This window comes from Erpetoichthys calabaricus, chromosome 8, assembly GCF_900747795.2.
Source record: "Erpetoichthys calabaricus chromosome 8, fErpCal1.3, whole genome shotgun sequence".
Classification (NCBI taxonomy): Eukaryota; Metazoa; Chordata; class Cladistia; order Polypteriformes; family Polypteridae; genus Erpetoichthys; species Erpetoichthys calabaricus.
Window position 1 is genome coordinate 138,562,796 of NC_041401.2, and position 16,302 is coordinate 138,579,097.

The following is a 16,302-nucleotide window of genomic DNA, read 5'->3' on the forward strand; positions in this document are numbered from 1 at the left end:
TAGAGATGTTATCCTTCAGTTTTACTACCATGTTTTTGCGAGAAAGAAAATGTAATACTAAAACTAGAAATAGATTTGCTGAAACAAAAACACTCTTCTCTTGGTAAGAAATACTGCTGATCAAATCAGACTTTTACCATAACTTAAAATAATTTGGATTTGTTTTATCAGCCACTGGGCAGCATGGCGGCCAGTGCTGCTGAGTTCTGGATTCAAATCTGTGAGGTGCTTGTAAGTTCTCTTTGTGTTTGTATAAATGTCCCCCAAGTATTCTGGTATTCTCTCACATTTTAAAGGCATGTAGATTGGTTAGATTTAACCCAGTGTCGATGCGTTCATGAGAGAAGCCCACCAAGAGTTGGTGCCGACCTTCTTTCTGATTCTGCTGGAATAGATTCTGGAACACCAAGGGTTGATTCCAACCTGATTCTGCTGGGATCTTCTATTTGATTCTAATGGGACAAAATATGGTACCTCATGACAGTGAACTGGAACAAGCAGATTAGAAAAAATAAATAAACTCATCATATTATCCAGACAGCCAACAGATATCAATGGAAAGCTGTGGTCTGCATGCCATAATATACTTGTATGCAATAAAATAAACCTACTAAGCCCTTTTTATGTTGAAAGGTTATTCCTAACGTGTCACCAAAAGCAAGAAAAGTTAATAAATTAATAGGGAGCTGCCACTTTTCAAACAAACTCATTATAACATTAAACAAAGAGTTATTAGTTAGACACAATAATAACTGTCTTATGCATGCAGTGTGGAATGTCACACATAGAAGACGTTAATGTATTGTGAAGCAACCAAATACCTTAGGGGACAGAGCTACTTTTTAATGTACACACACTCTACTTTACAAAAAGTTGGCAGAAAAAAAATTATAAATCTTTTGGACCTTTACAGAATTATGCATTAATGGTTCTGAAAATCCTATCTGAGCTTCAATGTAAATAATTTTAAATAAAGCAAATTTCAGTCCTTCAGCAGACAGTGTGGCTAAAGGTATGAACAGCAGACCACTAAAGCTGCCAGTTCAGACCTTACCAATGAAGGACATTGTGACCCTGGGTTTTGCTTCAACACCAGTTTATATTTTTGAAGTAATGTACATTTACAAGTCAATGTATGTGTGTGTATGTATGTATGTTCTAGCATTACTTCCAAATGGCTGGAATGATTTTCATGAAACTTGGTACACATGTTTCTCATTGGTTGACTTAAAAATATTGTAGGGTGAAATCAACCCTAAACCCCACCCCCCTTCTGGGTAGGGTCTGGGGTGATCTTGTGGTCTTGTATGCATGTTATCATTCAGTTCACACTGAATGACCACCAGAGGGCGAACTGGAGGTGACTGCCAGCATTCTTTATGTTTGAGCACCGCTGCACTCCTGTTGCTTTTGAAATTAAATAGAGTTGGCTGGTTTCCGAGCGTCAACTGGATGATAACATACATACAAGACCACAAGACAAGTACATTAGCGAGCCTTCATTGTTTGTTAATTTATTTTTATTTTTAAAGGTCTGTTTTTTTTTAATTATATTTTTCTCAAACAATTAAAAAACAGTTTATTTTCCTCCCGGGCAACGTTGGGTATTTCATTTCAGCTAGTCCACTTGAGAAAAATAAAAAAAATACATAAATAAATGCTAAAAATGTGCTTTTTATTATTCCACATATTTAATTCTAAAGAGACAAAAACATTTTTAAAACTTATTGCTTATTAAATATTCATTATTTCTTTTCCAAAAGAGACGGAACAATACGGTGGTCTCACGAGCCTGAATTCAATTAAGCAGGTCTGAGCCGACTGCGCATGGATGCTCATATGTATGTAACAATACACTGAGAAGATATGATGCAAAACAGCTGCCATAATATCTTTTTGAAAAAAAGAAGGAAGCTTAACTACTGTATATCAGCTTAAAACTCCATTTTGAACTATTAATCATTAACGCTGAAATATTTGGTTGTAATAACAATGACAGATAAGGAGAGCACTGAATTTCAATCACCTAATAATTAAAATAAAATATATGTTTCTGTGGGAGTAGTAGTGCAATTCAGAGGTGATGCTATTGGTGTTTAGAGATAAACTGAGACACCAGCTATTGAGCACTACTAAATATGAAACATGTTTAAGATCTGTAAGCAGATCAAATATTGAAGTAAAAATAAAGAAATAAACAGTTAAGGTGAGACACTGTTGTTGAAAACAACACCTTAAAGACCATTCTAAAGAAATAATATTTAAATGACAGGCCTTCCTGAATGGGATGAAAACATGATTCAAAAGGCAGCCAATGGTACTTTCGTGTGTACTCAGTGCAATTAGAGCCTCCATCTCAGCTTCACATGATATTATTGTGCAATTCCGTTTCTACACATAATGTTAATGTATTGCTTTACTATAAGACTCACTCTGTAATAACAACTTTCAAGCAGCTTGTCACGCATGCACATTTGAAGGCCACCTTCTGGGCTCTTCGGAGGTAAGCACTACCACCCCCAGGACACCAGGAGGCACAGTTGTTGACTGACATGTGTCTTTTTCAACCCACAACTCTGAGAAGACACCCAATGAGGGTAACTCCAACCCTTCCAGTCCACAGGTTTTCAGAACAAGACGTTCATGAAATAAGCCATCTCATTCTGGGTATGAGCATCCAACCAGAAGAACCTCTGATCCTGAAGCCTGACCACCCTGCAAAGCCTTGTTACTCCATCTAATGGCTGACTCTGCCTTTTGTTCCTTTAAGCGCTATCATGCCCCTGTTATTTTGGTATAAGTTTACCATTTCAGTAAGCAGGGTGGCCCGGTTGGCACCCCCAACATTTCATTTGTACCTGTGCATTCCTCTCGGTCAATGACAAGCTTTAAATCAGACCATATCTAACTGAGAATGCAGCACAACTCCTGATCCAGGCTTTGCTCTTGTCCTGTCTGGACTGCTGCAAATCGATATTGGTGGGAATAATAGATAGATAGATAGATAGATAGATAGATAGATAGATAGATAGATAGATAGATAGATAGATAGATAGATAGATAGATAGATAGATAGATAGATAGATAGATAGATAGATAGATAGATAGATAGATAGATACTTTATTAATCCCAAGGGAAAATTCACATACTCCAGCAGCACCTTACTGATACAAAAAACAATATTAAATTAAAGATTGATAATATGCAGGTAAAAACAGACAATAACTTTGTATAATGTTAATGTTTACACCCCCGGGTGGAATTGAAGAGTCACATAGTTTGGGGGAGGAATGATCTTCTCAGTCTGTCAGTGGAGCAGGACAGTGACAGCAGTCTGTCGCTGAAGCTGCTCCTCTGTCTGGAGATGATACTGTTTAGTGGATGCAGTGGATTTTCCATAATTGATAGGAGCCTGCTGAGCGCCCTTCGCTCTGCCACAAATGTCAAACTGTCCAGCTCCATGCCAACAATAGAGCCTGCCTTCTTCACCAGTTTGTCCAGGCGTGAGGCGTCTTTCTTCTTAATGCTGCCTCCCCAGTACACCACCGCATAGAAGAGGGCGCTCGCCACAACCATCAGATAGAACATCTGCAGCATCTTATTGCAGATGTTGAAGGACGCCAGCCTTCTAAGGAAGTAAGCTAAGCTCTGTCCTTTCTTACACAGAGCATCAGTATTGGCAGTCCAGTCTAATTTATCATCAAGTTGCACTCCCAGGTATTTATAGGTCTGCACCATCTGCACACAGTCACCTCTGATGATCACGGGGTCCGTGAGGGGTCTGGGCCTCCTAAAATCCACCACCAGCTCCTTGGTTTTGCTGGTGTTCAGGTGTAGGTGGTTTGAGTTGCACCATTTAACAAAGTCATTGATTAGGTCCCTATACTCCTCCTCCTGCCCACTCCTGATGCAGCCCACGATAGCAGTGTCATCAGTGAACTTTTGCACGTGGCAGGACTCCGAGTTGTATTGGAAGTCCGATGTATATAGGCTGAACAGGACCGGAGAAAGTACAGTCCCTTGTGGCGCTCCTGTGTTGCTGACCACAATGTCAGACGTGCAGTTCCCAAGACGCACATACTGAGGTCTGTCTTTAAGATAGTCCACGATCCATGTCACTAGGTATGAATCTACTCCCATCTCTGTCAGCTTGTCCCTAAGGAGCAGAGGTTGGATTGTGTTGAAGACGCTAGAAAAGTCTAGAAACATAATTCTTACAGCACCACTGCCTCTGTCCAAGTGGGAGAGGGATCGATGTAGCATATAGATGATGGCATCCTCCGCTCCCACCTTCTCCTGATATGCAAACTGCAGAGGGTGTGTTGAACCTGTGGCCTCAGGTGGTGAAGCAGCAGCCTCTCCATGGTCTTCATCACATGTGATGTCAGAGCAACAGGCCGGAAGTCATTCAGCTCACTAGGACATGATATCTTTGGGACTGGTGTGATGCAAGATGTTTTCCAAAGCCTCGGGACTCTCCCCTGTTCCAGCCTCAGGTTGAAGATGCTCTGTAGAGGACCCCCCAGCTCCGATGTACAGACCTTCAGCAGTCGTGGCGATACTCCATCTGGACCCGCTGCTTTGTGTCACCAAGCCACCATAGATAACCAGCCAAGGGGGACGCATTTCACTCCTCTCTTCAGTTCACTAGCTACAGTGGTATGTATTATGTTCAAATCCTTGATATTTGCCTACAGAGTAGTGCCTGGGTCAGCCCTCTCTTGTTTGGTGAATTTCTGAGAAAAGCCAAGCAAAATGACACCTTTTATTGGCTAACTAAAAAGATTACAATATGCAAGCTTTTGAGGCAACTCAGGCCCCTTCTTCAGGCAAGATGTAATCTCTGAATTTCTGACTAACTCATGTTAGCTGTTAGGTTTTATTATCTAGGAACTGCAACTTTACTTGTATTTTTGTTCTGAGCTCTCCACTTGTGATGATCAGTTTGTACTCTTGTCTTGTAACACTTATTCCCAAACAGTCCCCCAGACTGACATTCACTCGATTAGGTTGATCTCTTCTGTAAGTCACTTTGGGTAAAAGCATCTGCTAAGCAAATAAATGTAAAAGTAAATGATGTAACTTCTGTATAAAAGGAACTCGTTATGATTTAATGACACTAAAAATGTTTTAAGTAAGAATGTTAATAACTTAAGTGTAAATGGAAATTATCAAAACTGCAAGCTAACCAGTCTGTTTGTGTCAAGAGCAATAAACCAGGTCGGAAAATCCTTGAACTGGCCTGCTTTAAATACGTGACCAAATTACCAGATAAAAATAGAAGCAGCCCTTGTGTCTTTTAGAAATAAAAAGAAACCAGAACTGACAGGTAAAATCCTTTGTCTCATTATAAGCAACAATTCAATGGCTTTCTTGATTAAAAAAAAAAAAAAGCATGGACTAGAGACTGAGCATTTAGACTCCATAATTAGTATACAGTAACTTCTTGTGCCAATGGAATAAAGAATAAAAAAAAAACACAAAGCCATCTAATGCTTAGTAGACCTTGACGTGATTAACATTAAAGGGCATGTGGTGCTTTTGCATTCACATTCAGCACAAAATCCCCAAAAATCTAAACTTCTATGCCTTAGCAAAAACAAGTTCAAAAATATGCCTGCATGTTAATGCATCATGTCAAAGCTTCCCGTGTTGTAGTTCTCATTCATATCATTTTGAACTGATGATGCTTTTATACTCCTGCAGTTTTGTCAGTTAACTTTAATTTAAAAAAAGTGTGGATAGTAAAAATGGAAATCTTGCCATTCCTTAAAAAAATGTTTGAATGAGATATTGGGCTAATGCACCTACTAACTAGCAGAATGACTGAATGGATGCTCTTGTTTATTGAGTTCTTATAATTTGTCTAATATTTTTTCATTAGATAGTGTAATATTTTTGTTAAAAAATAATTTGTATACTGGAAACAACTGAGATGCTTTCTGGTCATATTCTGTGCTCTTATATATAATATATATATGTTACAACATGGGTGATGCAGAGGATAGAGAGCTACTGCCTCATAGATCAAGCATCCTGGATTCAACCCTACCATTCAAATGCTTTCTGTGTGGAGGTTGCATGTTCTCCTTGCATCTGCATGAGATTTCCTCCCACATCTCCAAATACATGATACATGATGGTGATTGCAAACTGGGCCCGCCAATGGACTGGTGGCCATGTCAGGGCTTTCCCTGTCTTGCACCCAGTATTGCCAGGATAGCCTTTGGTCCTTGCATCCCTGAACAGGATTAGGTGGGTTTAAGTATATTGCAGCGTTACTTGGCAGTTCTGTATCCAAAACAACATAAAGCGCGACAACATGTTTGCAGCTGTTGTAGATTTAAAGCCAAGGATTTCAGAATGACATTACAGTTATTTTGTTTCAGTATTAACACCTCTTTTTTTTATTTTCTCTTTCACGTAGTGCTAGGATGTATATAGGAAGGGTGCTCCTGGGTGCAGTGCAAATGAAGATTTATTTCAGTAACAGAGGATTGAAAGCTTATTGTATATTATATTTGTTGTAAAAATAGAAATGGAAAATAGACAGGTAAATAATATAGCCAAAAAAGGTCAAAATGTATATTAATCTAGTTACTGCCCACTAGGGGCACCTAAAATAACAACATTGCGGTAGTGACAATTGATGGCTACTGTGACAACTCTAGCACTTCTCAAATAGTAAGAAACTGCAAGCTTCTATTTTGTTCACAAGAATTACTTCTGAACACATTGAAATCACTTCAGTTATTAGGTCCGGTGCTTCCTGACTCACTGCAATGAGATAAACCCCTGATATGATGTAATGTTTGACTTAACTTGATATCTAGTTATGCAAGACACTAAACTTTTTGGGTTCACCCCAATTTTGGTCCTCTGATCCTCATTTGTAGGCTATTTTTGGATCATATTTTGTGTGAGAAATTACACCCTTATGATAAAGAGTAAACCAATAGGTGTCTTCAGCAGAAATTATCAGAAGCGCTACATAAGGCTATGCACACCAACTCACCCCAGGGGTTCACTCCCTAATGGGGTATGAGGGGCCAAAGTTACTCCTCTTTCACAACACTTTCAAAAAATGGGGATCAGTAATATAGGCATGTCAGGTGTCATTTAAGGCTATTTTGAGATTGCTGATCACGTATATGATAATATTTTTGATATTTGATTCTTTACTGGAGGTCCAAGCCCTGTAATAGCTACTGTCAGAAGGTAAAAATGGCAAACTTGAAATATAGGCATGTGGGGGATCAAGTTTCGGCGTCAAGTAATTATGAACATGATGGCATGTTAGATTTGTGATCCTTTACTGAGATCTGGACCTCTATCAGAGGGTGATAAATAACAAATTTCTATTACAATTGAGAATATTTACACTTTAAACATTTAAACTGAAGGACACATTTTAATATTTCAAATAACTGACACATCTCTGCTTATTTATTATGTACTTCTATGTCTTAAACTGAATCATTACATTTCTTATGAACATCCCAAATTAGGGCAGCCTATGCTAATTCAGACTATTTTAAAGTTTGAAAAAATAAATCACATTATTCCTTATAAGTTTTGTTACATTATCACTCGATGTAAAATTTGTTGGTTTATTGCATTAACATGGAAATGCTTAGTGTTACAAATATACAGTATGGAGTCCCAATGGCAAACAGCTTGTTTCATGTATTGTACGTACAGAAGACATGATGACTAAAGCACACAGGGGCAATGCATGCCATTTTTATGGGACTGTAATGATGACAACAACACTCACCAATACTCACTAAGAAACAGATATGGCAAAATAAGAATCTATACGATTGGTACATAATTTCACATGCAATAAGGAGGCAAAATATGCAGTCCTTTATCGCATTGTAAATTGTGACTTGTGAGGCACTTTCTTTTATCCTTTACTGCACCTACTAAATCCTGTCCTGGATCACAATGCACTTCAACATGTTGTGAGGGGTAGAAAGCAGCCCTGCATTGAGTACCAGTCAATCAGAGGGCACTCTTATGCCCACAACCATATTCTTGCATATCAGAATAACCCGTTACCTTTAAAATAACATTACTCACCACCTGAAAATTGATGCAAACACATGTTTACTCTATGTGCATATTTTCATCTGAAAGATTTTTGTTTTCTATTTGGTAAACAAAAAAATCAGTTAGTTTAGAAAGCAATAACTAACTTAAAAAATGCATTCATTTCATTCCTATGTTTGGTAGTTTAATCCAATCGTAAGGCTGACAGAATCTGCTAACTATCCTGGGACATTGGACAGGTACCAATCCTAGAGGACATGATAGTCACTTACAGGGTACATACTTAAACACTCAAGAAATTTAGTGGCACTCGTCAACCTAATCTTCCTGTGTCGGAGATGCGGGAAAGCACAGTACCTGGAGGGAGAAAAGAGAAAAAAAGACAGACGCATGGACACTGGGAGAACGAGGTAACTCCACACATCAATGAACAGGCAAGTCTTATGGAGCACCGAGGCAACAGCAAAACCATCTCAGCACTGTGCTATTCTTAGAATGCATATGAGGTCAAATTACAGTGTATTAAACTGAATAAAAACAGGCAAAACTTTAGGGCCAAAAAGATAGAGTTTATACTGTGAGGACACTAGGTGGCACTGATGCCCCTTCAAACCCAACAGACAGACATGTAGGGCACAGGTTAAAAGCACCATGAAGTTGTTTAATTGTATTTCTTCTTTAAACAGTGCTCCCTAAGCACCACAGCCACAATATACAATCCAATAAACACAATAATATTCACAATTCTCTCTCTCTATCTCCTCCACACCTCCCAGCAAGCTTCATCCACCTCCACCCAACACTGGCTCACTGCTGGATGTTTTGCAGTCCTTTAAATAAAAGTCCTTCTGCTCTTCCGTCCATGTGACCTGCCAACACTTCCCGGTCAGACAGAGAATTCAAGTTTTTAATCAGCCCAAAAGTACTTTGGGGCTTCCGTGCTCATGATATATTAATACTTCCGGGCTAGGTGAGAATGTATTCTCCCACCATTTCCCCACAGCGTCCCCTGGCGGCACCCACAGTACCCAGCAGGGCTGTGTTGTTCAACTCCATGTCCCATAGTGCCCTGCGGGGATCTGGGGCACCACTGCAGTCCAGGGGAGTTGCCATCTAGCATCTTGAGCTGCCTTCCCCCATCTTTCCACCTCAGGGGTGTCCCGGTTGAGCTGCCAGCCATCTCTTACAATTGAATATCTAGTTATGCAAGACACCATTCTGATAATTTAGACAGTAAAATTAGAATGAATTTTTGGCAGATCATGTTACTGAGCTTGGTTCTTCAAGTGATTTCAGATCATTTGTTTCCTGTTTGATGTGAAGGGAGGATAAATATTTCGTATGCACAGTACATGTGCTTCAGGAGTGAGTTAGCAGCTTCCAGATTGCGAACAAAACAGAGAAACGAGTGAGGGCACAGTGGGTTGGCAGGTGGACGCAATGGAGTATAAAAAATGGATTCCTTGAAATACAAAGCAGCACTTGAACATGTGAGTCTGAGGATTTAAGGGAGTGTCCCACTCTGACTGACTGAAAAATTTAAGCCTGTTCAATCATGCTGAAACCTATAAAATATCAACCCCACACAGAAGTGGGATAAGATAAAGAGGAAGAAGAAAAAGTCTCAAGTAGAGGACACTACGTGAAGACCTGATCCAGGTATTTCAAATCCTCAAAGGCATTGATAAAGTAGACCCAGCAACATTCTTTCGCCTTATGGGTGAATCACGTATTTGATGACATCAGTGGAAATTCAGGGGAAGTGCATTTAAAATTGAAGCCAGAAAGCATTTCTTTATGTAAAGAGTTGTAGGACTCTGGAACAAACTACCGAGACATGTAGTTGAAACTTTGACAACCTTTAAGAAGAATCTGGATGAGATATTGGGACAGCTTAGCTATTAGCTAAATAAATTAACTTGATGGACTGAATTGTCTCCTCGTATTTGTTAAATTTCTTGCTTCTTTTGTACCTCTGCTGCAAGCACAAATTTAAAGAGTGAAGGCTCACAGGATTCTACACATAATCCTTTATTTAGCTAGGTGGCTGCACCCAATCTCTGAATGGAAATAGGGGGTGTGGTGGATTGCCGGCTTCTTATTCCGGCCCTCACCCCCAGGCCGCCAGGAGGAGCTCTCCGGACAGCAGGAACGTGCCCCGAGCTCCACCAGGGCCTCATGGACTTTGTAGTTTCTACACACAGCCCTGCTGGATACCTTGGGGGCCACCGGGAGTCGCTGTAGGGGGGCTCATGGGCTCTTATGTGCCCTATAACCCGGGAGTACGTCATGGTCACATGACAGGAAGAAACGGCGTGCTCCTGGGTTGAAGAAAAGGACTGTTTACCCTGACCCGGAAGGAATAAGGAACTGTGGACTGTCGGGCAGGAACACCTCCGGGTCAGGGTGTATAAAGGACTCTGGGAAAGCCCAGTACACTGAGCTGAGCTGGGAGGTAGGGTGGCGAAGTGTCTGGGCGAGGAGGAGAGAGTATTGTATTTGGAGAATTGAGTATATGTGTAGTGAGGAGTGTAGAGTGCTTGGTGCACGTTATTATTGTAAAATAAATAATAATAGTACTTTTACCTGGTGTTGCGAGTGGTACCTGAGGGTTCAAGAGGTGGACAAAAGCCTTATCTGCTACAGGGGTCTGTGCCTCCCTTGTAGTGCATTCACTCTTGTGTCCTTTTTTCCGACAGTTTTGTTTTCTTCTCCTCCGTGGCCATCTGACCATAGCATATGTTATTAAGATAGACTCTGACTTTAACCTTAATAACAATTAGAGACTTAAAAAATTGTCTTAAGTTAATTTAACTTAGTGTCAATTCTGTTAGAGAAGCCTTAAATAATTATTTATTTATTTTATAGTTATGCTTTGTTATTTGATTCTAATCTGTCACTGAAAGCGGTCTAAATGAAAAATCCTGTATCGCAAAACTGTTTTCCATTGTTTTATTTGGGATAAAGAATAACGTTTTCCTATTTAATCAAAAAAACTCCAACCACTTTCCGCAACTATCACTGCACTATTGAACATCTATATAACCATCAACATTTGACATCCCCAATATATATAACATGTTATATTTCTGCACATTCACCTACTGTACAAAACCTAGGTAGTTATGAAAAATATGTTAAAAAATAACTGCACTAGCTTTTCATTTACTTTCACCTTTTCCACCCATTTTGCAGCCATTTTTCAAAATTTTCATAGAAATTTAGCACAAATGCAGGCACCACCTAAGCATGTTGTAGCAAAGCAAACAATAGCACTAGACTAGCAGGAGGCGGCTCAAGCATGTGAGTGCCAATAGCAGTGAAGTGGTCAAAGATTTTTCAGAGGCACGTTAGATGAAGTGTGCTTTACAGTGAAAAAAGACTCCGATATTGAATTTGTGGTATAAACCAAAAACTATTCAAGTGAAATATCAGATAGGAGGATCATTATCTTTAATTATGTTTTATCTTCATCATTGTAACTTTTCCCTTTACTTTTATAGTGTAGTTTGAGCTACACTTTGAGGCGAAGGATCTGCACTGGTGTCTGGAAGGTTGCTGGTTCAAATCCCTGTTACTGCCCAAGGGGATCCTACTCTGCTGGGCCCTTTAGCAAGGCCCTTAACCTGCAATTGCTCCAGGGGTGCTGTACAATGGCTGACCCTGCTCTCTGACCCCAAGGGATATGTGAAAACTAACAAATTCCTAAAAAGAAATTGTATAAGGCTAAATAAAGAACAAAAAAAAAAACATAAATAAATGTTTCTGTTAATTTTGTCAATCCATAATCTTCCTTTGAGACCTAAGGTATTACTGAAATAGCAATACCAAAAGGACATTAGGCAGTACTACTATCGCTACAGCCAAAGAATCACCAGGACCCTAGAAATAAATCCACAGCCTGGTCAGAAGTGACCTGAAGAGGATCTTTAAAACTACCAGACCCTTGAGCTTAGAGTTGAGAGGTGAGTTTGAGCAAAGTCAACCTAGCAGAGAGAAGAGGTGACGGCCATAAAAGAAAGAAGTGAAAAGGAGTACTTTGAGATGGGTAAAGCATTCCATCTTAGTATATAGGCTTGCTTACACTCTTAAAGATAATACTTCCATAATGACATTTTACTTCTTCTTCTTCTTCTTTCAGCTGCTCCCGTTAGGGGTTGCCACAGCGGATCATCTTGTATTGTTGTCCGCATATTGATTTGGCAAAATTTTACATCGGATGCCCTTCCTGACGTAACCCTCCCCATTTATCCCCTGTGGCTGGGTTCCATAATGACATTTTACTACTACTCTTAAAACCATTGCTTAACAACGAACCATTTAAATCTGCAATCAACTCTTTGCATATGAAATTGGGTATTTATACTTTGAAAGGTTTCTAATATTTGGACAAACCAGGAATTTTTTTAATTTATATTAGGCTACCTAGGAGGACACTAACAGATCAGGACAACCCGAACTTATCCTAAACTTTTGTTCAGCAAGAGTCCTTTTAAAATCGGAAGCTCACTGGTAATTCAAAAATTTGCTCTCTATAAATTCCTGTTTATGTTACCTGTTATGGATCTACATCAATAAAGGTTCTTTCTGGAACCTTCATGTGGATGGTTCTTTTGGGAGCCAAAAATGGTTCTCCTATGGCATCGCTCTGAAGAGCCACTTTGGCACCTTTATTTTAAAGAGTGTAGAGAGACCAAAAAGTGCAGTAGGTTTTCTTATCTTGTGTTTTCTTTGGTAGTTTACACTGTTTTGCATTGAACTCTCTGTACTAACCACAACATACTTGATTCTTTTGGCCTTCTTGGTATTATATTGGACATAGAAAAACATGGCGAGAGTGCCCACTCTGTCACCTAGAACTGTGATTATGGTAGAGATACATTTATAATAATAATAATAATTCATTACATTTATATAGCGCTTTTCTCAGTACTCAAAGCGCTATCCACACAGGGAGGAACCGGGAACCCACAATCTTCCACAGTCTCCTTATATCCTCTTACAATAGAATAAGCAAACAGTCAGAGGTTACTGTAACAAGTAAGTAAATCTTTGGGATTTTTGTATCAAAATGCAATTGTGACTTTAGCTTTTACATACTAATCAACCTAAAATGAAAGTCATTGGCAGGAAACTATTGTGCATATTGCACCACACTGACCAGGCTCTGGTCTGAACTCAACTCTGTGAAGCTGCTTGGCAGCATCGATAACCACACCAGACTCCTGTGCCACACACTTTTTAGGTAAACGTAAAAGTCACGTTTATTGTTCAAATTTAGTCTTATTTCATAGTTTCATGTATAGAAGAAGCACACATCTATCTATCTATCTATCTATCTATCTATCTATCTATCTATCTATCTATCTATCTATCTATCTATCTATCTATCTATCTATCTTGTTTACATGCACTTCAGAAGGACATTGTGAAATGACAAAAAGACAAAGCTGACATCAGCACTTTGTTTGTTTTTATACAAATCGTTTCTGGAATGTGTTCCAAGTTAAATCTGAGAATCCAATACATCATCTTTGCAGACACAAGCACATTCAGTACCTTTTTGTCTATTTTTGATTCACATTTCAAGTTTGGTAAACTGACCAAAAGCATACAGCGTATGTGCTTGGTTAATGAGTCCTAATACCCTGTCATTTCCATTTTTGTTATCAGCGGCATTGGCTCAGATGGGATCTTGCTGGTATAGCTATATACGGACAGGACGTTTGTCACTCAACACTGCTATTAGCACTGTAACTGAGTCTGAGCCTGGCAGCCTCCCACTTCCTGTCATTGATACTTCCCGTGACCTTCAGTGTATGCCAGTGTGCTGCTCATCGACTCTCTTCTCTCAGCAGGCCTTGCTGACCACAGAGACTGCAGCTGCCACACAAACACAGTCACACTGACTCAGGCAGTCCCACAAACACACACAAACATGAGCAAGTCATACGGAAAAAATATAATAAATATATTTTGTAATTAAAAGAAAGTCTATTTCTCTTAGAAATGAACATGGGTTAAATGGATTGTCCTGATTATTGTTTATTGCCTATCCACAATGTATTCGTTAATCCTGTTATCTGCTTGATTTTGTGAATATTCAAAAGTATGAAACATACATTTGTTAATTGTCAATGGGTTAGAATTGTAATGTTGCAACTATATTTATAGAAACATATTTATCTTTAGTAGTAAAATGCATTACATTGATGTGATACTGTAAATATCCAATATGGTCATTTAAATTTAAAAGTACTTTATTGTTAAATAATTACAAATAACATATGATGTAGCCCTGGAATGGATTAAGTGGGTTTGAGAATGTTATTTGTTCTTTACATTTTCACATATGCTATTTAATTATTTTTTATATTTATTTTATAGCCCAGGCAATCACTCAAGCATAACAGGGAATTCAGGTGACTTAAAAAAGGTGGCTAATGATCATCTCCGTTATGGATTTCATTTCATAACTCTAGAGCAGTGGAACACAAAGGCAATGCCACACAATAACAGAAAATAAGGGCAGGATGGAGAGTATCTTTCCATATGGTGTGGAGAGCAACTACAGATATGCCATTTCAAGAACAATATAAAAGGAAAAAGCAACCCTTAAGAATCAAGACTTGTTTTTCAGGAATGCAATTTTTATGTTTTCAGTCTTCAGATATGAGCAAACTTTTCGGCACAACCAAGACAACTTAAATAAAGATCAAACCCTTTGAGGCTGAAGATCTGACAAGGTCTTAAATAGATTTATGTAACACTTACAGTGTTTTTCAAGTCCAAGTTATTCATTCACAAATATAGTATAAATGCATTTGCCACACAAAATTGTGTTCTAAAGTTAAGGTAAGAGTTCTTTTTAAAGATAAGTTTTCTTACCCAGACTAGCCCTTTACAATGGAGGGTTAAGGTTACAGAGGAAAAGCTTAAAAACTTACCAGATATGTCCATTATTCAGGCCAAGACAGTTGTCATGTATTTCAACACAGGCCAAAATGAAGCTGGCGCTGAAAAACTCACTATAACTCCACAAAGGGGGAGAAAAACCATTAAAACCCCCAGGCCCAGATGACACAAACAATTCTTTATTTTTTTAAGACTTATTAAGGAAGAATTTCAAAGTAAAACAAGAACAAGAAGGGATCAATAAAACAAGCCAAATAGCAAAACTAAAGACAAACATATCCAGTCCAGTGATTTATCAAATCCCACGCAGCTTAATCAAAACCAGAATATCAAAAGAACACTAATCCAAATTAAAAAAAGTTCAAGGTAGAGGTAAACAACACAAGTTTTAGTCATATTGGTTGGCTTATGGTCCAAAATATGTCAGTAGTTGTCCCAAAGTTGTAACAACAGGGGGCCCTACCTCCTTGGTGTCAGCATAAAAAATACAAGGAACATACAAAAGTAACAAATAGATATAAAGTACATGATACAGTGTAGCTTTATTAATAAATATAAAAAATATATGAATCTATAATATATATTGTGGAGAGCCGCCCCGGGCACAGACAGGCAGACACCGATAGTTCAAACACCAACACACGTTTATTATACATTTTCCACTATTTACAATACCCGCACACCATACACCCTCAGTTTGGGCCTCTTTCAATGCCTCTCTTCACCACCTCCACTCCTCTCCTTCGAGCTCTGTCCTCTTCCACCCGACTATGGTTGATGAATGGAGGGAGGCGGCCCCTTTTAAGCCCACCTGGACGTGCTCCAGGTGCCTCCTGATGAGCTTCCTGCAGCACTTCCTGGTGTGGCGGAAGTGCTGCACGAGCTCCCGGAAGCACCCCGGGTGTCCGTGGTTTTCCTTCCGCCAGCACCTCCGGGTGTGGCGGAAGTGCTGATGTCCAGGGTTTCATAAGCATCTGGGCGCCCCCTGGCGGTGACCATGGGCCCCTATAGGGTTGAGCTTCCATGCTCTGTTCCCGTGGTCCCCATACCAACCAGGGAGGCTGCCCTCTCGTGGTCCTGAAGAGGCGTAGTCCCTATGCTATACGAATCCTCTTCTTGTAGACTACCTAGATCCACTGCACATTGCCTATTGGAGTGAAGGACACAATTATCTATCTGGTCCACAAGGCTTATTCTCACGTGACAGCACTGTGAGGATTATATTTTTAGATTTGTCCATTGCCTCCAATACCATCCAGCCATCCCTGTTAAGGGGTAAACTCAGAGATATGCAGGTGGATGAGCCTATGGTGTCCTGAATAATCGACTAT